At 41.0% G+C, this 26,877-nt stretch overlaps 1 long non-coding RNA gene and 2 pseudogenes across 1 annotated transcript in view; 2 read left to right on the top strand and 1 right to left on the bottom strand.

Annotated features, from left to right (window-relative positions):
* Positions 1-5,292: 5,292 nt before the first annotated feature.
* The window catches only part of LOC129527385 (uncharacterized), a 92,297-nt gene continuing 70,712 nt past the window's right edge, over positions 5,293-26,877 (bottom strand). The window contains exon 2 of the long non-coding RNA XR_008672329.2: positions 5,293-5,449. This is a non-coding gene — a long non-coding RNA (uncharacterized lncRNA). The remainder of the gene's footprint in view (positions 5,450-26,877) is intronic.
* Positions 7,527-7,627, top strand: LOC115931200 (uncharacterized; annotated as a pseudogene).
* On the top strand, positions 13,919-14,015 carry LOC115931199 (uncharacterized; annotated as a pseudogene).

Raw genomic sequence — 26,877 nt, 5'->3', positions numbered from 1 at the left:
AGCGAGTTATTATGGTCTAGATGATGAACTAGTGTGTTGTATTTTGTTAGTATTTTGGTGAGGGTTGGACGGGGTGGGTAGAGGGGTGGAGCACTAGACTGCACATGGCTTGCGAAGGTTGTGAGTATACTTCAGGGTGTCTTAGCTCATCATCAACTGACAATCTCCTTTTGTGGCTCTGAATTTAAATCCCTAAAAATGGAAATCCAATTGGTCCAGTTTATTGATTGGTCCAGGTACGCCACAATGGTCATAGATCTCCAGCCACCCTGTAGATGGGGGTGCCTGTGTTGGGTGCGATCACTATCCAGTGACCAGGGGAAGGACCATGGTCGCATAGCACCAGGTTTGGTGGCTCTCCTCAGCCAGGGCTATGGGTGGCGGCATATTGTTGAGAAATGCACTACAGAACTTACTTCGTCTAGAGCATTTCTGGGGCTACTGGAGCCGGGAATAAAGGGTGTGTGTGAAGGGAGGTGTGTATTAACCATGTATTTTAGTTTCTGTTTTCTGTATTTTATGATGCTTTGACATCTTGGGGCCTTGGGGACCTGGGGAGGAATTGCCCCTTTCAGAGTTAGCTAATTCCTAGAGATAGCAAACAACTTACTTGTGAACACCCCTTTCATATACAAACCAACCAACCCAAGCCTATATCCCCACACCATCTTTATCCATCTCACACACCAATATTTTCCCTGCCCCAAGTCACTGTAATAAACCACCCCATGGCCAAGTACCAGACAACTAAAATTCACCCGTATATCCCAGCGCTTGCCAACATTATTCAAATTATTCAATCCTAAGCTTGCTCACACTTCCCTTCCCTGCCTTGCCCGTTCCTTCCCTGCCTCACCCATTCCTTCCTATGGCAATAAAGGCTCTGGGCTTTCTCCTCGCTCCCTCTACCTCCTCATTGACCCTAATACTTTCTCGTGTGGCCGTAGGCACAGCCCCTTCTCTTGAGAACTATAATAAAACTTTCAAAGGCATTGGCCACTAATTCATTGATTGTCATCACCCAGTCACCTTTATAAATGAAATTCTGAGGACAATGAAAACAAGGTGCAGTGGGGTGGAAAGGCATGGCCAAACTGTGGAAAATCTTGATACCATTCTAAGGAGTTAGGCCATTCCATAGAAAATGGGAGGAAAATGTAAGGTTTGGGGGCAAATAATAACATAAATCTGGGCTTCAGGAAGAGAATTCCAGCAGTAGATAAAGAAGAGAGAGATTAGATGCTTGGAAGCTGTTCAGTGGGCAGTATTTGGCAACCAATTGGATATAGGAAGTGAAGTATAGACAGTAGTCAAAAGATTCAAGTTTTGAACGTGGTTGACCAGGTGGATGGACATGTCATGAATAGATAACGCAGAACACAGGAATAGGGGCAGTTGGAGGGAAGGGATGAGTTCAGTTTGGGTCACATGGTGTCCAGGAGCTACTAGACAGGAAGGTCTGCAGCCCAGTGGAGAAAGCAGCCTAGAAGCTTTAGAGAGGAGGCACACTGAGAGGCAATTATATTAAGGTTTTTTCCTTTTTCATATTTTAAATGTTCAGTTTGTGATACAGTCCAATGTAAAAATAAACACAATCTGCAGTGATAGTTTAGAATTTCTCTGATGACATGGATATATGGTACTGGATGTAGTTTGAGATAGAAATATAATTTGGCTAATTGAAGGCAATGTTATTTACTGCCAAGGAGAGTAAGCTATTTTTTATGCTGATATAATTAAGATAGATGCAGACTGATTTATTGATGCCAAAGAAAGGCATTATTTTTGTACAAAGACCAGAATACTGGCTCCAAACTCAAATACCACTATTGTTTTAATAATAAAGTAACAGGCCAATGTTTAACATAAAATCAGATTGCCTTGTTTGTCTTACTTAATGTCTTGGCTCATCATGAAACTATCATTGTGTATATATTGTTCTATTTAAACTGTCCTCTCCTTGAACTAATAAACAAGTGAATAAATCAGAACAAGGTGAAATTAGTGAATGTTTGAGCTTATGATGCTGAACTGCATCAATTCATTTAACAAAAGTGGCATGTGGTTTTCAAGCATAGATATATGTTAATAGCTTAAATCCTAAGAGCCGGGAGTATTTCTGTTCTCTGAGAAAGCTGTGTTCCTTGGCACCCAGCCAACCAATCAATGTACCAGTATTATGCTGAACAGAATTGCATTATACTGATAATATTCACAGTATATTTGGTATATTTACAATATACAAAATTTAGTATTCTGAAAAGTGTCTGCTGGATCCTTGAAAACAGAGTATTTTTTTCATTGTAATCCTTTCAAGATTTCAGAATCATAGAACTACAGTGTTTTAGAACTTAGAACAAGTGTTTTGGTGAACAGGGCAGGGGCCTCTTTAGCTCTTATGACTTGCCCTCAAAAGTCATAGCCTCCAAAGAACACACAGGCTTTAGATGAGCAAAACCTCAAGCAGTTTTACACCTGTTCTTTTGAGTACCAGTGCTTTCTAAATTTCTTTCATTGAGTGGGGAGGTTGTGGTGCAAGTGACAGAAATGCAAATCTGGGGGTGGGGAGAAAAAGAAGAAATATGAAAAACTATACACATCGTTCATTGAAAGAAAAAGAAAGAAAAAAGAAATGTATTGGGCGCCATCCTTCCAGTTGCTTGGTCAGGTCAAAATTTGGGGGTTTTCCTTGATCTCCTCCCCTAACCCTTACACTTTGTAATGGCCCATCAGCTAAATGGCCCATCAGCAAATGTTGACTTAACATTCATATTTCTAGAATCTGACCATTTCTCGTCATTCTGGTTTAAGCCACCATCATCTCTTGCTTGGATTTTTGCATTAGCTCTCTAGTCTCCTCGCTTCTGCCCATGACCTCCCTATTGTTCCTTAAGCATCCCAGACACACTTGGTCCTCAGTGCTTTGCATTGTCTGTTCCACTACCTGAATTGTGTTTCTCTTGGATTTCCACATGGCTTGTCCCTTTCAAGTCTTTACTTAAAAGTCACTGTCTCGATGAGGTCTTCCCTGGCCACCCTAAAATTTTAACTATTTAACAACAATTTTAACAACTCACACACTTGATATCCCCTGCTATGGTTTGACTGTATCCCCCAAAATTCATGCGTTGGAAACTTAATCCCCAATACAATAATGTTGGGATGTGAGTCCTAATGGGAGGTGTTTAGATCCTGAGGGCTCTACCCTCAAGAATGGATTAATGCCATTATAGAAAGGGATTGGGTTCTCTCTCTACACATGCCATGTGAGGACACAGAATTTGTCCCCCTATTGGCCCTTCTGACTTCCACCATGTGAGGACAGCAAGAAGGCCCTCATCAGACGCTGGTGCCTTGATCTTGGACTTCCCAGCCTCCAGAATTATAAGAGCATAAATTTCTGATCTTTAGAAATTACCCAGTCTCAGCTATTCTGTTACAGCAGCACAGAAGGACAAAGGCACCCCCTTTTCCCTTCAGTACTGATCAGTCTCTAACTATATATTTTACTTATCTTGTTTATTTTACTTCATTATTTTTCTTTTGAGAAGGAGTTTCTCTCTTGTTGCCCAGGCTGGAGTGCAATGGCACAATCTCTGCTCACTGCAACCTCCACCTCCAGGGTTCAAGTGATTCTCCTGCCTCAGCCTCCCGAGTAGCTGGGATTAGAGGCATCAGCCACCATGCCCTGCTAACTTATATTTTTAGTAGAGACGGGGTTTCACCATGTTGGCCAGGCTGGTCTCGAACTCCTGACCTCAAGTGATCTGTCCACCTCGGCCTCCCAAAGTGCTGGCATTACAGGTGCGAGCCACCTTGCCCAGCCTTTTATCTTGTTTATTGTCTGTCACCCCTACTAAAACATTAGCTCCATGAGGGTGGGGATATTTTTTAGTCTCTTTTTCACTGCTATATCCCTGCTGCCTAGTATGTATTAGGCACTTTGTAAATATTTATTGAGTGATTTAGTGTCTCTTTATTTAGAGCGGTGATATTAAATTTCCTTTAAAACATTAAGTAAAAGTTTTAAGTAAATAATAGTACAGATGAGATGTAAATATTAGAGTGGTTACAAAAGGTAGCAGTAAAACACTGAAAATACTAAGTTAAAGTGGCTAAAAAATAATTTGCTGGGCGTGGTGGCTCACGCCTGTAATTCCAACACTTTGGGAGGCTGAGGCGGGTAGATCACAAGGTCAGGAGTTCGAGATCAGCCTGGCCAGCCTGGTGAAACCCCTCTCTACTAAAAATACAAAAAATTAGCCGAGCATGGTGGTGCGCACCTGTAGTCCCAGCTACTCGGGAGGCTGAGGCAGGATAATTGCTTGAACCCGGCAGGCAGAGGTTGCAGTGAGCTGAGGTCACGTCACTGCACTCCAGCCTGGGCCACAGAGGGAGACTGTGTCTCAAAAGAAAAAAAAAATAGTTTGCCAAGGTACGTGTTAATCACAATATAATTCTGTAGATCCATGTATGAGCTTAAGTCATTAATATCATGGTGAAAGTTCATTGACTGGGCTCCAGTAATGCAGACTTTGTTAAGTTTTGGTAGAACTGTACTGAATTTTACCTTTATATCAACTATGAAAAAGGAATGCTTAAGCAAATAAAATTTTAAATGGCTTAGTTCCCTACCTATGAAGCATTTCCAGCAGCCATTTCTACTCAATTGCTGTGTTACTTCAGGAAGCCAACAGGCCTGAGTAGGGTCCAATTTTTACCACTTTAATTGGCTTTGTAACTTTGGGTGAGTTACCTCTCAGAAGCTTCTATATCTGTAAAATGGAGATAATGATAGTAGCTGACAGAGTTGTGGTGCAGGTGGGACAAATAAGCTAATACACAGTTGGCCCTTGAACAATGAGAAGGTCAGGGCACTGACCCCTACACAGTCAAAAATCTACATATAACATTTTAAATTTAAAAAATTATTTTTAAAATTTTTATAGAGGTGGGATCTTGCTATGTTGCCCAGGCTGGTCTCGAATGCCTGGCCTCAAGCAATCCTCCTACCTCAGCCTCCCAAAGTGCTGGGATTATAGGTGTGAGCCACTGCACCTGGCTTACATATAACTTTTAACTTCCCAAAAACTTAGCTACTACTAGCCTGCTGTTGACCAGAAGGCTTATTGATAACAGTTGATTAACAGATATTTTGCATGTTATATGTATTATATACAGAAGCCTTATTAAACAGTTGATTAACAGATTTTTTGCATGCTATATGTATTATATACCGTATTCTTACAATAAAGTAAGCCAAATAAAAGAAAATGTTAAGAAAACCATAAGGAAGAGAAAATACATTTACTATTCATTGAATGGAAGTGAGTCATGATAAAGGCCTTCATCCTTGTCGTCTTCTTGTTGTGTAGACTGAGAAGGAGGAAGAAGAGGAAGGATTGGTCTTGCTATCTCAGGGGTAGCCAAGGTGGAAGAAGTGGAGGACCTGCAAGGGGAGGCAGGAGAGTCAGACACACACGGAACAATTTTTTTTTTTTTTGAAATGGAGTCTCGCTCTGTTGCCCAGGCTGGGGTGCAGTGGCACAATCTCGGCTCACTGCAAGCTCCGCCTCCTGGGTTCACACCATTCTCCTGCCTCAGCCTCCGGAGTAGCTGGGACTACAGGTGCCTGCCACCACGCCTGGCTAATTTTTTGTATTTTTAGCACAGACAGGGTTTCACCGTGGTCTCGATCTCCTGACCTCGTGATCTGCCCACCTCGGCCTCCCAAAGTGCTGGGATTACAGGCATGAGCCACCGCGTCCGGCCTAACCTTTGTATTTTTAGTAGAGATGGGGTTTTACCATATTGGTAAGGCTGGTCTCGAGCTCCTGACCTCATGATCCGCCCACCTTGGCCTCCCAAAGTGCTGGGATTACAGGCGTGAGCCACCATGCCTGGCCCATGGTATAACTTTTATTGAAAAAAGCTTCACTTATAAGCGGGGACTCATGCAGTTCAAATCAACCAGTGTTATTCAAGGGTCAACTGTATACACAGCACTGAGCTCAGGGCCTAGCCCACAATAAGAGCTCAATCAATGTCCTTCTTATCATCATTTATTCATATGTTTGTTTAGTGCTGCATCCTCAGCACCTCAGAGAATACCTGGCACATAGCAAGCACTCAAGGAACATTTGTTAAATAGCTGTCATTATTGATGATCATCCTTGGTCTAGGCTTGGCTACACTTGTCTCCCCTTCAGTTCCAGTTACCAAATATACTTGAAGGTGATAAAGTATTGTTCTCCAACTTTTTCCTGCAAAAATCAGGTAGAATTTATCTCCTATGAGATCAAATTATTACAGTTTTTTGTGAGTTTTGAAATTACAGTACCATGTTTGAAATCTTACTATGTAAGATTAATAGATCTAAATCATTGGAGTTCATTTTTACATAATTTAAATGTTCTTTTAGTTGAGCTATTTCTTGAGCACTGCTCCAAAACGCCTTCCATGAGATCAAAATAAATTGATGGGCATGATGCGACCTTGTGTGTGGGTAGCACCAATTTTAGATTCTTCCCACAGTCTTCAGCAGCACTAACAGGAATTGTTAACCCATCTTATATATTGAGAGATATTGCATGTGTGTGTATGTGCGTGTGTGTGTGTGTGTGTGTGTCCCTCTTAAGTTGCAAAGAAGTAGCGATTGCATCATTATAAGAGAGGTACCTGTTAATTCAACTTCATCAGGCAGGGCTAGTTTCTCTGAGGCCTCTCTCCTTAGATGCAGATGGCTGTCGTCTCGCCGCATGCTCACATGGCTGTTCCTCTGTGTGCATGCATCCTTGGAGTCTTCTCTTCTTCTAAAACACTAGTCATATTGGATTGGAGCTCTACCCTTATGATCTCATTTAACCTTAATTACCATTTTAAAGGACTCTGTATCCAAATTTAGTCACATTAAAGGTTAGGGCTTCAAACTATAAGTATTGAGGGGACACAAAACACAGTCCATAACCATCTGGTCTCTATCTTCATGTTCTGAAACTTTTTTAAAGTTTATTTTTGAATTTTTAATTGGCAAATAATAATGATATATATACATACATATACATATATATGTATAATGCAATGTGATAACTTGATACATGTGATATTTCTTCATTGTTGCCTTGAGACATAGTTTCCTAAGAGCAAAGGTTGGCTAGAGAGGTCTGACTGAACACAAGCACACACACTACCTCCCTACTTCCTGCCTCAAATCTCCTTACACAATACATTCTGTCAGTGGGCATTTGATATGTACATATGAAACCCACAAAAACAGGAACACAATAAAGAGGGCCACCAGAAGACCAGAAGGATACAGGAATTCCTGGAGGATAGAAAGCAGACGGATCCGATTGACAGCAAACCTGGGGCAAAGACGATCACAGCTTAACCAAAGGTAGGCAAATGACTACCAAGGAAGTGAGAGCAGTTTAGGGATATTCCCAGCTTAGTCAACAGATACCTGCAGCAGGAGCAGGTGCTGGCACAAGAGATGGAAGAGCTGTATTCACAAGAGCCGGGTCAGGACTTGCTTCCACAGTACAAACTAAAGTGGGAAGGATACTGCGATGATTAGCACGGCCCCTGTGCTAGAATGACATGAATTTGTGAGGCATTTTACATTTTTCATAGCACCACCCCACAAATCCCACGCAAATCACAAAGATCACAAAGGTGAAAATGTACATTTTTACAGTGGAGAGATCTGGGGTCACCATTCTATGCAAGCGAAGAAACCTAACCTGTTAATAACAGGACAACCTGACACGATGTACCTATAGATATCATGCAGTATGTACACTGAATCACCTATGAAGTATTTGTACCTAAATATTTAACCTGAATCCAATTAAGCATCAAAACCTAATTTTACATGGAATATGAAGGTAAGGGAGGGGGATTTGAGAAGAAGTTCAATGTCATCAAGAGGAAACAAGCAGACAAAATCAGAATGTAGAGTATTTTACAAGGGCAATGCTAGTAAAATATTATCTCAGGGAATCCATAACTGTTAAGACCCTTGCTAATGACCTCAGAAAGATTTAGGATGGTGCTCTCTTAGTTACACAAAGGGCTAAGAATCTAAAGGGCATGACTCCTAGCACCTCTCAGCTAGACAGCAATGCTTCGAGGACTCCTGAGGGTGTAGTTGTACAGCAGCTTCACAGGGAGCCCAAGAAGGGCAGATCTCAAAGAGCCCGGTCTGATGTCACAATGGGATAAGACCTCGGCAGAGTCTTGGAAAGGGGTGCATGTTTTGCATGTGAGAGAAAGGCAAGTTATCTGTGGCCAGAGGGCAGACCATGGCAGTTTTAAAAACAGGCCGGATATGGTGGCTCATACCTAATAATCCTAGCACTTTGTGAGGCAGAGGTGGGAGGATCGCTTGAGCCCTGGAGTTTGAGACCAGCCTGGGCAACATGGTGAGATCCTGTCTCTACAAAAAATCCAAAAATTAGCCAGGTATGGTGGTGTGTGTGCCTGTAGTCCCAGCTACTTGGGAGGCTGAGGTGGGAGGATCGCCTGACCCCAGAAGGTTGAGGCTGCAGTGAGCTGTGATTGTGCCACTGTGTTCCAGCCTGGGTGACAGAAAAACCACAAAAAAGACCCAAAAATCAAAAACATAGCTGCAAATTCTCTGAATCTGGGTGGGCTTTGTCACAGAGCATAATGGGAGCGACAACAGAGCCTGATGGAAGTGACGCTGTGTGACTCCTGATACTGGGTCATAAAAGGTGATGCAGCTCCTGTCCTGTTCCCCAAAACACTCCTCCTCAGAGCCAGGAGTCAGGATGTAAGGAAACTGACCACTCTGAGGCCATGCTAGCCAGGGAGGCTACATAGACATGCTCTGGTGGGCAGTCCCAGCTAATCACAGCCTTCCTGCCATCCCAACCAAGGTCTCAGACATGAGTGTGCAGAAGCCATCTTGGAGCCTCCAGACCAGTCCAAATGACAAGTAGATACCACCAAGTGACCCTGTCAATGTCATGTGAAAAAGAAGAATTGCTTAACTGGGCTCTGCCTGAATTCACGATCGACAAAATTGTAAAATATAATAAAATAATCGTTTTAGGCCAATAAAGTTTTGGAGTGTTTTTTTTCTTAAATCTTTATATAGACTTCTAGAACAGAATTTGGCTCTCCAAAAAGTCAATGTCATGGGTGGGGGATGGGGAAAATGGGGGGGGGGGGTGTCTGTTTAAAGTGCTGTAACAATCAAATGCAAGGATTTGGCCTTGATTGGCTTCTGGTTCAAAAAAGTAGATTACAGGTACTTTGGGGACAACTGAGGAGACTTGCACACAGACCATTACACAGTATTTTTAGGAAATTACTGTGAATTATGTATTAGCCTGTTTTTGCACTGCTATAAATAACTTCCCTGAGACTGGATAATTTATGAAGGAAAGAGGTTTAATTGACTCACAGTTCTGCATGGCTGGGGAGGCCTCAGGAAACTTACAATCATGACAGAGGGGGAAGCAGTCACCTTCTTCAAAAGGCAGCAGGAGGGAGAAGAGAGAAGGAAAAAACTGTCACTTTTCACACCATCAAATCTTGTGAGAACTCACTCACTATCATGAGAGCAGCATGGGGGAAAACTGCCCCCATGATCCAATCACCTCCCTTCCTTGACCCATGGGGATTACAATTCAAGATGAGATTTGGGTGGGGACATAGAGCCAAACCATATCAATTGTGTTAGATATGATCATGGTTTTATGGTCACGTAGAAAAATGTCTATTTGTAGGAGATACTGGTGTATAGGTCAAGTGTCATTATGATTGCAACTTACTTTACAATGGATCAGCAAAACAATTATACACACACACACATACACGAAGCAAATATAGCAAAAAGCTAACAACTGTTTGAATCTAGGTACTAAGTATACACATGTTCACTATGCCAGCCTTTCAACTTTTCTGTGGGTGAAGATTTTCATAATAAAAAGCTGAGAAAAAAAGATCAGAGAAAATTAACTCATAAAAATGTTTCCAACTTCAGTAGTCATGAAGACAATGTAAATTAAAACCCAAATTCAATACCACCCACCAGAATGGCTAAAATGAAAAGGACAGAAAAGCGTTGGCAAGGCTGTGAATCAAGTGGAACCTCCTCACAGAAGTGTAAAATGGTCCAACCACTGTGGAAAACTGTTGGCTGTGGCTACTAAAGCCAACATATGTAAACATATTGCATAATTATTATAGAGGTACTTGTTCGTCCAAGTTTTGTTTTTCTGTGTTTTCAATCCTACAAAATTACCCTTTCCTACCATTCCTATATTTTCAGATTTTTCTGATAACTTGATAAGTAATTTATTTGCTGGTCTGATAGTGGGTTTCTCTCAGTCCAAATGAATGGGGTGGTGAGCAGATTCATTAGTTTGAGGAGAAAATGGGGGAAACAGCATTTATTTACTCATCAAGATGTTTAGGTGCCTATTAGATGCATTGGGGCTGCAAACCTGTACATATAGATGAGTATGATATGTCCTGGACAGTTAGGGAGGTCAGTCAGCACCCAGGGGGGAACATGGTAACATGAGGTGATAAAAGCAACAATAGGCGGGTGTAGTGGCTCATGCCTGTAATCCCAGAACTTTGGGAGGCTGAGGCAGAAGGATCACTTGAGCCCAGGAGTTTGGGACCAACCTGGGCAACATAGCAAGATCCCATCTATAAAAATAATTTTTTAAAAAAATTATCTGAGTGTGGTGATGCATCCCTGTAGTAGCAGCTGCTCAGGAGGTTGAGGTGGGAGGACTACTTGAACCCAGAAGGTTGAGGCTGCAATGAGCTGTGAACATGCCACACCACTGCACTTCAGCTTGGGCAACAGAGCAAGACTTAAAAAAAAAAGCAACGATAGAGCCATGTCCAAAATGTATGGAGATTCAGAAGGCATGGTGAATTCTCAGCTGGATATAAGAGGGGATTATGATGTTTTAGAGGAAGGATCATCAGAATAGGGCCTTAGAGTATGAGTAGGACTTTCCAGGCCCAAGGATCAACATCAAGCAAAGATGTGGGATTGTGCAAGTTCAGCACAAAGCATCTCTCCTTTCAAACCAGTCCCTCTTTTTGCTTTGTATTTCCTGGTTAATGGCTCCACCATCTACCCAATGACCTGTATCTTTATGAGACTGATGCGCTGCCTACAGAGCTAAAGCAGCAACTAACCTGTATCTTTATATGGCAAGTAACAGAAAAATCCAATTTGAACTGGCTTAAAGAATAAGGGGGTTTCTAGGCTTTATAACAGGAGAGTCAAGGACTTCATGGTTGGTTGATCCAATAGCCCGAGGATACCACTGGGGGTCTATCCTTGCTTTGGTCTGCTTAAGGTCAGCTCCAGTCTATGGCTCATTTTCCTGGGGCCTCGGGTCACAAGATGGTTGCCAATTAAGTCAGGTCTATCCACCTCCCTGTTCTTGTCAAGTGGGAAAGGGCACTTCAGTCCCAGTATTCCAATAAACAGTTCTGGCATTCACTGATTGGCAGATTTAGATCACATTGTTACTCCTGAACCAAAAACTACAGTGACAGCCATGGAATGTGCTAATTAGTGTAAGTCAGTCCAGACCCACTTCTAAAGCTAAGGCAGAGTTCAGTTTCTCCAAAGCACATGGGCTGTACAACAAGAGAGGTTGGGAGATTGTGTTGAGTGACAATCTGGAAGCTCTTAGGAGGAAGGAAGCTGGGTAGAAAACAGATACATGTTCATTGCAGTTACTACCGGCAATGAACAAATAAATGTTCATTTCAATTACTAGCTGCAATTCAGGAGCCTGGGAAGAATTTGGTATTTCTTACTCTCTTACCTCCCCACATCCAACCAGTCAACAAATTCTGCTGATTCTACCTCCTTGTTATTATATTATCTGCCCCAACTGCCTTTGTTCAACCGTCATCATTTCTCACCCATAAGCTTAAAATGCCTTCTAATTGGTGTCCCTGCCTCTACTGTCTCCTCGCTCCGGGGTTCCTTTGGACAACTCTGATAGTGATCTTCCTACTTCCAAGTTCTGATCCTGTTACTCCCCTGCTTATGACCCAAATGGCTTCCCACTGGTTACAGAATAAATTCTGAATTCCTGGATAAGTCACTTCCTGGGGGTCACGTCTTTCATGTTATGTGTATTAGTCTGCTGGAGTCATAACAACGTATCACAGACTGAGTGGCTTAATAACAGAAATTAGTTTTCCCACAGTTCTGGAGGCTGGAAGTCCAATATCAAGGTGTCCACAGGGTTTGTTTCTGGTGAGGCCTCCCACCTTGGCTTGCAGATGGCCACCTTCTTGCTCTGTCCTCACATAGTCTTTCCTCTGTGCATACTCATCCATGGAGTCTCTTTCTCTTCTTTTAAGACACCAGTCACGTTGGGTTAGGGCTCCACCCTTATGATGTCATTTAACCTTAATTATCTTTTTAAAGATGCTATCTCCAAATATAGTCATTGGGAATTAGGGCTTCAAACTATGAATTTAGGGAGAGCATAATATAATCCATAACCTGGTTTCTATCTTCATCCTCTGATATTTATTTTTTATTTAATTTAAATTAAAAATTTTTTTTTGAGATGGAGTCTCACTCCATCACCAAGGATGGAGTGCAGTGGTGCACTCTGCTTACTGCAACTTCCACCACCTGGGTTCAAGCGATTCTCCTGCCTCAGCCTCCCAAGTAGCTGGGACTACAGGTGCATGTCACCACACCCAGCTAATTTTTTTTTTTGTATTTTTAGTAGAGACAGGGTTTCACCATGTTGGCCAGGCTGGTCTTGAACTCCTGACCTCAAATGATCCACCTGTCTCAGCCTCCCAAAGTGCTGGGATTATAGGCATGAGCCACCATACCTGGCCCTTTTAAAAATTTTTAATTGACAAATAATAATGGTATATATTTATGGGATACAACGTAATGATTTGATACATGTGACACTTCCTCATTTCTGCCCTGGGATATAGTTTCTCAAAAGCAAACGTTGGCCAGAGATGTCTGACTGAACACAAGCACATACACTACCTCCCTACTTCCTGCCTCAAATCTCCTTACACAACACATTCTGTCTCTCTGTGAGTATTTCCTATGTACACATGAAACCCACAAAAACACATGAACAAAATAAAGAGGGCCACCAGAAGACCAGAAGGATACAGGAATTTCTGGAGGATAGAGAGCAGGTGAGATCTGATTGACAGCAAATCTGGAGCAAAGACGAACACGGCTTAACCAAAGGTAGGCAAAATGACCACCAAGGAGTGAGGGCAGTTCAGGGATATTTTAAGCCTAAGTCAACAGACATCTGGAGCAGGAGCAGGTGCTGGCACAAGAGATAGAAGAGCTATATTTGAAGCTGTCCTCACAGGGTTAACAAGAGTTCTGGACAGAAATATAGTTATAATTAAGCATTAGTCAGGCTGCAATTTGACCCATTTCCTTGTAGCCAGAATTCATGGAGCACTAGATGTCGACCATTTGTATCCCCATTGTTTCTACAGATGAAATTTCTGATGTTAGAATCATAAGGGTTTTGTTTAAGAGTGACTTAAACAGATCCTTAATTCTAGTGGAGTAGCTGATGCCAACCACTTCAAAGATCCCACAGAAGAACCAAATCAATGTACAGATACAGTTTCTTTATCTCCCTGCCCCATGACGTCACCCTGGACTCGCTGACCAATCGACCATCTCCACACTTTGGCCCATTCCAAAACCCTTAACATCCCTAGCCCCAAACTCCTCACGGAGACAAACTTGGGATTTTCTCCTATCTTATTATTTGGCGGCCCTATGATTAAACCTCTTTCTCTGCTGCAACCCAATGTCTTAGCATATTGACTTGCCACGTGCATCAGGCAAAGAACTGATTACAGTCACAAATTCACGAGAGCCAGGGCAGGACATGCTTCCATAGCACAGACTAAAATCGGAAGGATGCCAAGATGATTAGCATGGTCCCTGCACAAGGATGACATGAATTTTTGAAGCATTTCGTATTTTTCCTGGCATCACCCCACAAATTACATGAAAGTCACAAGGAAGAAAAGGTACATTTTTACAATGGAGAGGCCTGGGGGTCACCACCATATGCAAGTGATGGAACCTAACGTATTAATAGTAGGACAACCTGCGATGATATACCTATAGATATCATGCAGTATAATGTATTCAAAATCACCTACAAAGTATTCTTGCCAAAATATTCAACCTTAATCAAATCAAGCCTCTAGACCCAATTTTGCAGGAAATACGGAGGTGAGGGAAGGGGATTTGAAAAAAGTTAAATGACACCAAGAGGAAACAAGCAGACAAAATCAGAATGGGGAACATTCTACAAGAGTAATACTAGGAAAATAGTCGCAGGAAATCCAGTGCGTAACTGTAAGACCCTTGTTAATGGCCTCAGAAAGACTTAAAATGGTGCTTTTTGTGTGTCCTCTTAGTTATATCCAAAATTCCTGAAGAATCCAAAGGGCATGCCTCTTAGCCCATGTCAGCTAGACAATAATACTTCTAAGACTTCTACAGCAGCCTCCTGGGGAGCCCACAATAAAGAAGGGCTGATCTCAAACAGCCTGAGCCCGGTGTCCTAATGGAATGAGAGTCTGGAGGAATCTTGGAAAAAGGTGTGTGTTTTGCATGTGAGAAAAAGGCAAATTATTGGTGACTGAAGAACAGATCATTGCAGCTTTAAAAACATAGCTGCAAATTCTCTGCATCTGGGTGGGCTTTGTGACTGCTTCAAACAACAGAGCCTGATGGAAGTGATGCTGTGTGACTCCTGATACTGGGTCATAAAAGGTAGTGTGGCTCCTGTTCTGGTCTCCAAAACACTTGTCCTCAGAGCCAGGAGACAGGATGTAAGGAAACTGACCATTCTGGGGCCATGCTAGCCAGAGAGGCTACATGGACATGCTCTGGTGGACAGTCCCAGCTGATCACAGCCTTCCTGCCATCCCAACCAAGGTCTTGGACATGAGTGTGCAGAAGCCATCTTGGAGCCTCCAGACCAGTCCATATGACAAGTGGATACCACCAAGTGACCCTGTCAATGTCATGTGAAAAAGAAGAATCACTTGACTGGGCCCTGCCTGATTATGATCGACAAAATTGTAAAATATAATAAAATAATTGTTTTAAGCCACTAAGGTTTTGGGGTTTTAAAAAATTTTATGTAGATAACTGGAACAGAATTTGGCTCTCCAAAAAATCAATGTCGTGGGTGTGAGGTGGGGAAAATCAGGGATCTGTTTAAAGTGCTATAACAATCAAATGCAAGGATTTGGCCTTGATTAGCTTCTGGTTCAAAAAAGTAGATTACAGGTACTTTGGGGACAACTGAGGAGACTTGCACACAGACTGTTACATAGTATTTTTAGGAAATTATTGTTAATTGTGTTATATATGATCATGGTTTTATGGTTATGTAGAAAAATATCTATTTCTAGGAGATAATGGTGTAATTATGAGTCAGGTGTAATTATGACTGCAACTTCCTTTACAATGGATCAGCAAAACAATTATATATATGTATGTATATGTGTATATATATACACACACACACACGCACAAGAAGCAAATATAGCAAAAGGCTAACAATTGTTTAAATCTAGGTACTAAGTATATGCATTTTCATTATGCCAGCCTTTCAACTTTTCTGTGTTTTAAGATTTTCATAATAAAAAGCTGAGAAAAAAAGAGCATAGAAAATTTAACTCCTAAAAATGCCTCCAACTTCATTAGTCATGAAGAAAATTTAAATTAAAACCCAAATGCAATACCACCCACAAGAATGGCTAAAATGAAAAGGACAGAAAAGCGTTGGCAAGGCTGTGAATCAAGTGGAACCCCCTCACAGAAGTGTAAAATGGTCCAATCACTGTAGAAAACTGTTGGCCCTATCTTCTAAAGCCAACATGTAGCTACCCTATGACCCAACAACTCCCGTTCCAAAAGAAGTCCATACATATGTTCATCAAAATATATGAGTAAGTACTGCTAACAGTAGCCTCAAGCTGAAAACTACCCAAATGTACATCAACAGGAAAAGGAATAGATAAATGTTTGTTCATAAAGTGAAATGCTATACATCAACAAGCATGAAGAAACCACAACCACACAGAACAAGGTGGATTAATCTCACAAACATGCTACATGAAAGAAGTCAGATATGAAAGAATATGATTCCATTGATAATATTTTAATAGAGCTAATATTTTAATCAAATAATATTTAATAAATCTACAGTAATAGATGTTAAGGCAATGATTACCCTTGGAGGTGCAGTGACTGGAAGGGGATGCAAGGCCCCTAGTTGTTCTGTTTCTTGATCTTGGTGCTGGTTATAAGAATATGTTAACTTTGAGCAACTTTCCAATATATGCTACATTTTAATACAAAGTTAAGAAAAATAAAAGAAAAAGATCTTCTCCCACATATGCTGACTCAGAAGCTGTCATTACCTTCCCCACCCCCACCACCAGGATAAAGCCTTGAGTAGAGCTCTCTGAAATGGGACTTCTGAAACTGGGACCAAAGAAGGAGGGAGGTATTTCAGGTAAGTTACAATGACCCTGAGAGCTCCTCTTACTTAGAAGGCAAACATATTATCCTTTCCTAATTTAGTGGTCTGTCATTAGGAGACCCAATATTTACTTTTGAACTACAAAATAGATAAATGATAGATGGACTGATATAGACAGATATTCAATTACAACTTCCAAGGATAAGTATTAATAGATACCTAAGAATTATCAACAGTTGGGAAACACAACACACACACAAAAGCATCAAACTCAACAAATAGAAAAATGAGTATCCAAAAAACAGAATTCATAAAGCAATCAAAAGACTTTAAAATAATTATAATTAATATTATCAGAGAGAAGAAACCGCTAATAAATAAACCACTCTGTTTTTGGAAATTAAAAATATTAAAAATATTATCACCACCATAAAATAAACCCTCCACAACTTAATAGGTAGGGTACATAGCAGAATAGACTCAGCTGAAAATGAGCTAAAAGATCAAGTTGAGAGATTTTCCAACCTCCTGAATAGCTGGGATTACAAGCATGTATCACCATGTCTGGCTAATTTTTGTATTTTTGGTAGAGACGGGGTTTCATCATGTTGGCCAGGCTGGTCTTGAACTCCTGGCCTCAAGTGATCTGCCTGCCTTTGCCTCCCAAAGTGCTGGGATTACAAGTGTGAGCCACTGCACCCGGCCATTCCCCCCGAGTCTTGATGAAATCTTTTGAGACCAGGGACCATGTCTTTTTTCATCTTTGATTCTCCAGTTTGTGACAGGGTGCTTAGCCCATAGTAGTTATTCAATAGGTGTTGAATGAGTCATCTAGAGTAGTCAAATTCAGAGATAGAATGTGGAATGATGGTGGCTAGGGGATGGGAGGTGGAGGGGAGAATGAGGAATTATTTTTTAAGGAGTACAGAGTTTCAGCTTGGGAAGATTAAAAAGTCCTAGAGATGGATGTTGCTGATAGTTGTACAACAATGTGAATGTACTTAATGCCACTGAACTCTACTCTTAAAATGGTTAAAATGGTAAATTTTATGTTATGCATCTTTTTACCACCATTACATTTTTTTAAAATGTTGAATAAATAAATGATGGTGTGACAGGCAGAATAATTGTTCTCCCCAAAGATGTCCAAGTCATAGTTCCTGGAACCTGGGAATCTATTATGTTACCCATCAAAGGATAATTAAGGTTACAGATGGAATTAAAGTTGCTAATCAGTTGAGTTTGAGATGAAGAGATTATGCCGGGTCATTTGTGTTAGCCCAATGGACTCACATTGATTCTTCTAAGTGAAAGAGGGAGGCAAGAGCAGAAGTCAGGGGTTTGGAGATGCAATATTGCTGGCTTTGAAGATAGAGGAAGGGCCATGACCCAAGGAATGTAGGTGGCCTCTGGAAGGTGGAAACAGCAAGGAAATGGATTACCCAGAATCACGCAGCTCTGCTGACACCGTGATTTTAGCCCAGTGAGACCCATCTCAGACTTTTGCCCCCTAGAACTGTAAGATAATAAATTTATATAGTTGTAAACCACTAAGTGGGTGATAATTTGTTATTTCAATAATAGGAAATGAATACAAATGGCAATGACATGATTAGAAAAAGTTTTTATGTATAAGAACATTCAGTTTTTATTATCATGAACTACTTCAGGCGCACCAAAAAGGTATATTTTTCTGAATGCCTATATATCCAGGTCTGCACAACACACAAACAGTAAGCAATTAAAATGCAAAACTGACTATTTTCTCCTTAAAACCATCAATGGTCCCTGCAGCCTGCAGGAGAGAGCCTAAATCTTTGCTTCTAACTGGGCTCCTGCCTGCAGCTTTGGCCTAATCCTCTGCCTGCCCCTCTGGAAATGCTGAATTTCTGGCATTCTCACTCAAGTTCATTCATGCAGTTCCCTCTGCCTGGAGTGCCTTCACTCCTCAGCTCAGATGTTCTCTCCTCCTCAAAGCATTCTCTAACCTCCAGCTTCAACTAAATTCCTCTTCTCTCTATACTGTAGATACAGCATCTGCTCTAGATAGTTATCCTAGTACTTACTGCAATACAATGAAGTTATTTCAACCCTGTTGTTATACTGCAAGCTCCTTGAAGACAGGAGCAGTACTAGCATTTGGGGACTGTTTGCTAAAATGTCTCAACTGAAGCATCCCCTAGATACTTAAAAGAAATGTGAAATGAGCCCAATTTTGTTTTAAAAACACAGCCTGAAGAATTCGATTGAATAAAAAATAGTAATATTATCTAACTTTGGTACATAAAAAGATAATATAGCACTTTTCTATTTTTACAAAGCCACTTTTTAGTTCTATAAATTTGGTTTCATTTTAAGCAAAGTTTAAACATATCTCAAAATTTAGCAAGTATAACCAGAATATATTCTTTTTTCACCTTTCAGGCTAGCAATGATATTTAAAGTTTGAGAAGGCAATATATTGGATAGGATTATAAATTGAGTCAAACTCTTTGGAGGGCAATTCAACACTGTCAAAATGTTAAGTGAATATACTCTTTGATGCAGGAATTCTATTTCTAGAATTTTTTTCTGTAACACCCTGCACATGTGTGAAAAGAGATGTATAAGGATATCCACTGAAGCATTGTTCCTAATAGCAAAAGATTGAAATCAACTAAAAGCCTATCAATAGGACACTAGCAAAATAAATTTTGGTGATTTTACTACGGAACACTACAAAGCCATTAAAAACATGAGGTTGATCTAAGTTGCTGATCTGATATGATCCCCAAGTAATATATTAAGTGAGAAAAAGCACTGTGATAAGTAAGAAAAAGAAATAGAAAGCATACAGTTTGAGAAGAAATAAAACTGTCCTTATTTGTAGGAGAAATAGTGACAACGCCAAATGCTGGTGAGGATGCAAAGAAACTGGATTGCTGATGGGAACATAAAATGGTACAATCGCTCTGGAAAACAGATTGGTAATTTCTTATAAAATTAAATATGCAATTACCATATGACCTAGTAATTGTACTCTTGGGCATTAATTCCAGAGAAATGAAAACTTATGTTCATGCAAAAACTTGTACATGAATGCTCCTGGAAACTTTATTCATAATAATCCAAATCTGCAAACAACCTAGATGTCCTTCAACAGGTTGATGGCTAAACAAACTGTAGTACATTTGTATCATGGAATACTATTCATCAATAAAAAGTAATAAGCTATTGCATGACTAATAGTTGTGCATTTATTATGCAACAACTTGGATGAATCTCCAGGAAATTGTGTTGGGAGAAAAAAAAGCCAATACCAAAAGATAATACACTGCATATTTTAATTTATATAACATTTCTGAAAAGACAAAATTTCAGAAATGGAGAATAGATTGGTGGTTTCCAGGGGGTTCAGGATGCGGGTAAGGGACAGGGAAAAGCTGGGTATGGTTATAAAAGGGAAACATAAGAGATCCCTATTGGGATGGAACTGTTCTGAACTTTGACTGTGGTGGTGGATCCCAAACCTACACATGTGATAAAATTGTATAAAGATGAGTACATATATAAAAGAGTACCAGTAAAAGTGGGGAAATCTGAATAAGGTCAATGGATTATATCAATGTCAATATGCTGGTTGTGATATTGTACAACAGTTTTGCAAGATGTTACCATTGGGGGAAACTGGATAAAGAGTACCCAGGTCTCCCTATATTACAGTGAGTCCCTGAGTTACAAAGGCTTGATACTATTTTTCCAACTTTACCATGCTGTGAAAGTGATACCTATTTAGTAGAAACCGTACTTCAAATTTTGCATCTTGATCCTTTCTCGGGCTAGTGATATGCAGTATGATACTCTCTTTTGATGCTGGGCAAGTGGGAGTGAGCCGCAGCTCCCAGTCAGCTGTGCCACCATGAGGGTAACCAACCAATATTCTATAGGGTCTTGTCTTGCCAGATGATTTTGCCCAAATGTAGGCCAATGTAACTGCTCTAAGCATGTTTAAGGTAGGCTAGGCTAAGCCATGATGTTAGTAGGTTAGGCGTATTAAATGCATTTCTGACTTATTATATTCTCAACTTATGATGGGTCTACTGCGATGTAACCCTGTCATAAGTCTAGGAGTGTCTATATTTCTTTCTTTCTTTTTTTTTTTTTGAGATGGAGTCTCGCTCTGTAGTCCATGCTGGAGTGCAGTGGCACAATCTCGGCTCACTGCAAGCTCCGCCTCCCAGGTTCATGCCATTCTCCTGCCTCAGCCTCCCGAGTAGCTGGGACTACAGGCGCCCACCGCCACGCTGGCTAATTTTTTGTATTTTTAGTAGAGATGGGGTTTCACCGTGTTAGCCAGGATGGTCTTGATCTCCTGACCTCGTGATCCGCCTGCCTCGGTCTCCCAAAGTGCTGGGATTACAGGCATGAGCCACTGCACCCGGCCAAGTGTCTGTATTTCTTATATTTGCAATATGAACCAACAAATACCTTTAAAAGTTTAATTTTAAAAATCAAGGTACAGAACAATGTGTGTAGCATACTACCACTTCTGTAAAAACGGGGGCTATATATTTATAACTGTGCTTGTATTAGCATAGAATATTTCTAGAAATCTATTAATAAAAATGGTAACAGTGGCTTCCTCTAGGGAGGAGAACTAAGAACCTGAGGGCCAAGGGAGGAGGGAGACTTACTCTCCACCTTATATTTTTTTTTGCATGGTTTAAAATTTAAAACCTGTGCATGTATCGTTTTTACATTTAAAACTCGAAAAAACTGTAAAGCAAACGAGAAATTTAAATAATTTTTTGTAGTGAATGCAAAGATGAGAGCTTACAAACCATCAGTTTATGTACCACAATGATCCTACGCCCCTTTCGGTGGGGGACATCAGGGCTTTAACGGTAGGAGAGGGAAAAGAACCCAGGCTAGTGCCAGCAATATGCACCCACCTCAGAAGTCCACCTGAATCTCCTGATTAATAATTTTGGGGTGGGAAGGGGTGTCACTGTACCCCACGAAGTGACAAAGCATGGTTCCCCAACATTCTGCTACTGGATGTATAGATGGCTCTGTGACTCCACTACAAATCACCATGGTTGAGCCCCAGGGGAGCTTTTATCTTCTGAAATGTCATTACACATAATTTAAATTTTTAAATCATTAATTTCTGAAATATCATTACACATAATTTAAATGTTTAAATCATTAATCAGTCCCAGCCACGTAGGTGTTCTTATGCATTAATGTGTTGAGCTGGAGGGTGTGCTGTAGGTAAAGCAGACTCACGCTTCAGCAGGAATCAGGAATGCCCCCTGACAATTCTGGTCCCTTGAAGTGAAGCTACTTACAGCTGTCTGATCCTGAGAAACAGGCCCGGTTGCCTGTTTACTTTATTTATGACAATCAATATCACATCACTATCACTGAGTTCTTTCAACTTCCTTACAGCTTATCTTGTTCACCTAATATTTGTTGGTGAAACCTCTTTTTAGGAGATAAAGGTTTTTACTTAATGAAAATAGAAAAATTAACTAAAGAGTCTATAAAAATACACTTTAAAAAATCCTGCATCCCACACTATCTCCATAAACGCAAGACAATATAATGCAGTTGAAATTTAGAATGTGAGACTTAAAGTACAGAAAGTATGGTTTGATTCCATGCTAAACAGATTAAGCATGTATTTTAGAAAAAAGACACTTTTTCCCTCCACCCATCTCCAATGCCATGAAAGATCTAAAATATTTCAGACCTGAAAGATGCTCAAATCTGTCAGCACTAGCAGTTGGGAAAGCAATGCAAATAGAACATTACACCTCCCCAAAACCTACTGTTCTCATTCTTACCACACAACAAACCTCGTTACAGACCATGAAAAACAGACGCCTTGTCAATTGTACTGACGCTAATACCAAAAAAAAAAAAAAAAAAAAGTGTTTAATGCCAGGAACTGAGCATTCTGTTTTCTTGTAAGCAATGCAGTGTGAAAAAAATATACAGAAAAGTGGTACATTTGGCAGCTAGCGCATTTAAGAAATAGTGCACAAAAAACAGGAGGGCTGGGCACGGTGGTTCATGCCTATAATCCCAGCACTTTGGCGGGGGGAGGCGGGTGAATGACTTGAGCCCAAGAATTCGAGACCAGCCTGGGAAACATGGTGAAGCCCCATCTCTATTTAAAAAAATAATTAGCTGGGTGTGTGGCACACACCTGTAGTACAAAAAACTCGGGAGGCTAAGATGGAAGGATTGCTTGAGCCTGGGAAGTTGAGGCTGCAGTGAGCTGTGATCACGCCACTGCACTCCAGCCTGGGCAATAGAGTGAGACCTTGTCTCAAAAAAAAAAAACAAAAAAACAAAAAAACAGGAGAGAAAAAACAGATCTCTGATTTACTGAAAAATGCATGATCTTTATAAGGCCTATTGTGAATGGAAAACCCTCCCAGCTTTGTAGGAGTTAGATCATTGATGCACTTTGGTATTTAAGAATAAGGCCAGGCTTAGGCAAAACCAAATCCCGTGGACTGTGAGGATGTGTGTGTGTGAGAGGGTATTATGCTCAGTGTCCCGTTTGGATAATGAATTCTGTCACTGAGAATTGGCTGCTCCATTAAGGATCTCTGATAACTGCCTCTCTTTAGCCTGCTTAGTTCTCAGAGGCTGTGTGGGAAGAGTCACCTTTCCTGGGACACCAAAATCATGCCCTGTGCAGGTGGAGTTTCCCTGATGATGATGCCCTTGGCTGCTTGTGCTGGTGTCCTGGTTTTGGGGATGCTAGCTGGGTCTATATCTGGGATGACCAACTGTCCCAGTTTGCCCAGGACTGAGAAGTTTCTTGGGACACAAGACTTTTAGTGTTAAAATTGAGCCAGTCCCACCCACAACAGCCTAAAAGGCAGAACTAACTCAAGGGTCCATTGATGAATAAATGAGCAAACAAAATGTGGAATATTGTTCAGCTTGCAAAAGGAAAGAAATTCTGACACATGCTACAACATAGAGGAACCCCGAGGACATTATGCTACATGAAATAAGCCAGTCACAAAAGGACAAATGCTATATGATTCCACCTATAGGAGGTATTTAGAGTAGTCAGATTTATAGAGGCAGAGAGGAGATGGTTGCCAGGGGCTGGGGAGAGGGGAAATGGGGAATTAGTGTATAATGTGTGCAGTTTTAGTTTGGAAAGATGAAAAGTTCTAGAGATTGATGGTGGTGATGTTTGCACAATGACACCACAGACCAGCATGCTTGAAAGCCATTAGAATGATAAATGTTATGACATATACATTTCACTACTATTAAAAATTTAAACCTAGTCCCAGGCAAACTGGGACAGTTGGCCACTCATGTCTTACACCTGCCTGCCTTTTCTCCTCCATCCCTCCAACAGATAGATATAACTCAGGATGCTTCTTACTCAGTGTGGTCTCATCCGTGGCAGATTTCATGGTCTCAGCTCCTGTTATACGAAAGGGCAGGTTCTGAAGCATGGGATTCCACTTTCCTTCTAGCCCTGGATACAGCTGATTGGATGGGCAAACCCCTGTTCCAAGCAGAGCACAACTCATGGGCTTGGCTTGAAAGGATTAACTGAACCAGTCAGAGTCCTCCCTTGAATACTGGTTGACACAAAGTACAATTGCAGCTGACATGGACGCTGGAGTGGAGAAACAGAAACAGGTTAGTGTGGTGGCTCACACCTGTAATCCCAGCACTTTGGGAGGCCAAGGGGGACAGATCATCTGAGGTCAGGAGTTTTAGACCAGCCTAGCCAACATGGCGAAACCCTGTCTCTACTAAAAATACAAAAATTAGCCAGGCGTGGTGGTGGGTGCCTGTAATCCAGCTACTTAGGAGGCTGAGGCAGGAGAATCACTTGAGCCCAGGAGGAGGAGGTTGCAGTGAGCTGAGATTGCAGGACTGCACTCCAGCCTGGGTGACAGGGTGAGACCCCATCTCCAAAAAAAAAAAAAAAAAAGATACAGTGGCTCAGGAAATATCCCTGTAATAATAGGTTTAGCAAAGCACAGAAAAGACTCTGGTGGTAACATGTAGTGTATACGTATGTGTAGATATAGAATATATATATATGTATATATATATATGCATATATAAAATAACAATACTATTTGAAGCTTTGCTATAGGATTCTTTTTCCCCAACAGAAGATCCATATACCTTGTTACCGCTCTGCCTATCTCATTTTCTGTCAGTTTTCACCCACATCCTCTCCTCTCCAAGCTCAGCCACAGTTATTATTGCCTTTAGCCCTTTGTGCCTGAGGTTCCCTTCCTAGCAGGGTCTCCCTGTTGGCCCCAGTGAATTGAATTTCATCTCATGCTCACTGAGCCTCTACTAGGTGTCATATACTGTGCCAAGCACTGCATATGCATGACCTCACTTTCACCTGCATAACAACTCTCTGTGGTGGGAACTATTATTTTCCTCATTTTACAAATTAGGAATTTACCTGCTATGCTTTGGAAGTGTCCTACAAAGTTCATGTCTTGGAAGCTTAATCCCCAATGCAACAGTGTTAAGAGGTAGAAACTTTAAGAAGAGATTAGGTCATGAAGACTCTGCCCTTATCTATGGATTAACCCAGAAGAGTGGGTTTGTTATAAAAGCAAGTTCAGCCCTCTTCCTGTGTGCCTGGGTTCTCTTTTGCCCTTCCACCTTCTGCCATGGGATGATACAGCAAGAAGGTCCTCACCGGATACCAGCACCTTGATCTTGGACTTCCCAGTTTCCAGAACAGTGAGAAAATAAATTTATGTTCTTTATAAATTACCCAGTCTGTGGTTACTCTGTTACAGCAGCACGAAATAGACTAAGAGATTACCCAAGATCTCATAGCTCATAAGTGGTTGACCTTGTATTCAAAACACAAGTCTACTGAAGTTCATTGCTTGTGCTCTTAATCACTACATCACACTAGCATCTGCTTAGAAGAATTAATCACTTGAACCAATAAAAAAGTTCTATGAAATTAAATTAATACATTTTTCTTACAGAGGCTGTGATATGAAGAAAGCTATGCTGTAAGTTTTCTGTATCTACCGATTGGATTTATAATCTCAAGGCATTTTGTAATCAAATACAAGTTCCCAAAATTTCCACAAAGAGAAATGTAACTTATATAGTTCTGAGCTGTTCTGCCAGCCATATACCACAATGCAATCTTTCTAATCACTGTATGACAATGCCTAAGCACTGCTTAGTAATATATTGTACCACATGGCTTTGTGTCAGCATTTCTGAGTCATGGCTGCGTACCTATAACAGTCAAGTGACATATGCTCTAATGGGGTCTGACTCACTTAAATAAGTCCATTAACTTGACAAGTTTGATTTTATAAAGCTGAAGAGGACTCTCTGAGCTCTGGGTTTTTTTCATCTCTATATAAAACTATGGTATGAGTTCAAAAATATCCCTATGACGCTGTGTGGCCTTAACTATTGCTTAACTCCTCTCCTTTTTCATCTTGAATTAAATTTCTCAAACATATAGTGTGCCCTTGCTGTGTCCACCTCTTGCCCCACACTCACTTCTCCATCCCCTGAGCCTGTACTCTGGCTTCTGCTCCCTCCATGTCACTGAACTTACCCACGACCTCCTACACCCTTTTCAGATATTACTTGACTTGGTTTCTCTGCAGAATTTGATGCTATTTGGCTCTCTATTCTTCCTGATATTTTCTCTCCTCTTGCATTCCACTATGGCATTCCACCTTGGTACTTCTCTTACCTTTTGCTAGTTTTTGGTCTCTCTTGCTGGTCACATTTTTTCTTCTCTTTTGATGAGGATATAGTATACTTACTCCCCTTTCTCTTTCAAGTCTACACACATCCCTAGATGATCTCATCAGCTGTCATGGCTTCCAATATGACCTTCGTGGTGGTGACTCCCAGGTTGATGCCTCCTGAATTCACACCAACATTCCAATCACCCCTATATGGATGGCTGGGGCCATGTAAACTCTACCAAGTCCCAGAAGTGAATTTATTACCTTCCTTTATTCTTGTGTCCATGAATGGTGCCATCTCCCTATTACCCACAATAAAACCTAAAAGTCTCTTTAGATGTTTTCTACTTTGTCCTCCACATCCAACCAGTCACCATGTCTTGTTGCTTCTAATTCCTAAACATCTGGGGACCCCATAATCTCCTTTCTGAGTATTGATCATGTTTCACCTGAAATATTGAGCTATCTCCATAAAGAGTCTCTTAATTGAACTCACCATCTGTCTCATTTCCATGAATCTATCCTCCACCCTTCTGCCTTGGGGATCTTTCTAATGTAATCTGAATAAATCTTAGGGTGCCCAATGCCCATCTGAGCTTGATGTGGCA

Source organism: Gorilla gorilla, chromosome 18, assembly GCF_029281585.2.
Source record: "Gorilla gorilla gorilla isolate KB3781 chromosome 18, NHGRI_mGorGor1-v2.1_pri, whole genome shotgun sequence".
NCBI lineage: Eukaryota > Metazoa > Chordata > Mammalia > Primates > Hominidae > Gorilla > Gorilla gorilla.
The sequence above is the reverse complement of the archived record's forward strand: the minus strand, read 5'-3'. Positions and strand labels throughout refer to the sequence as shown.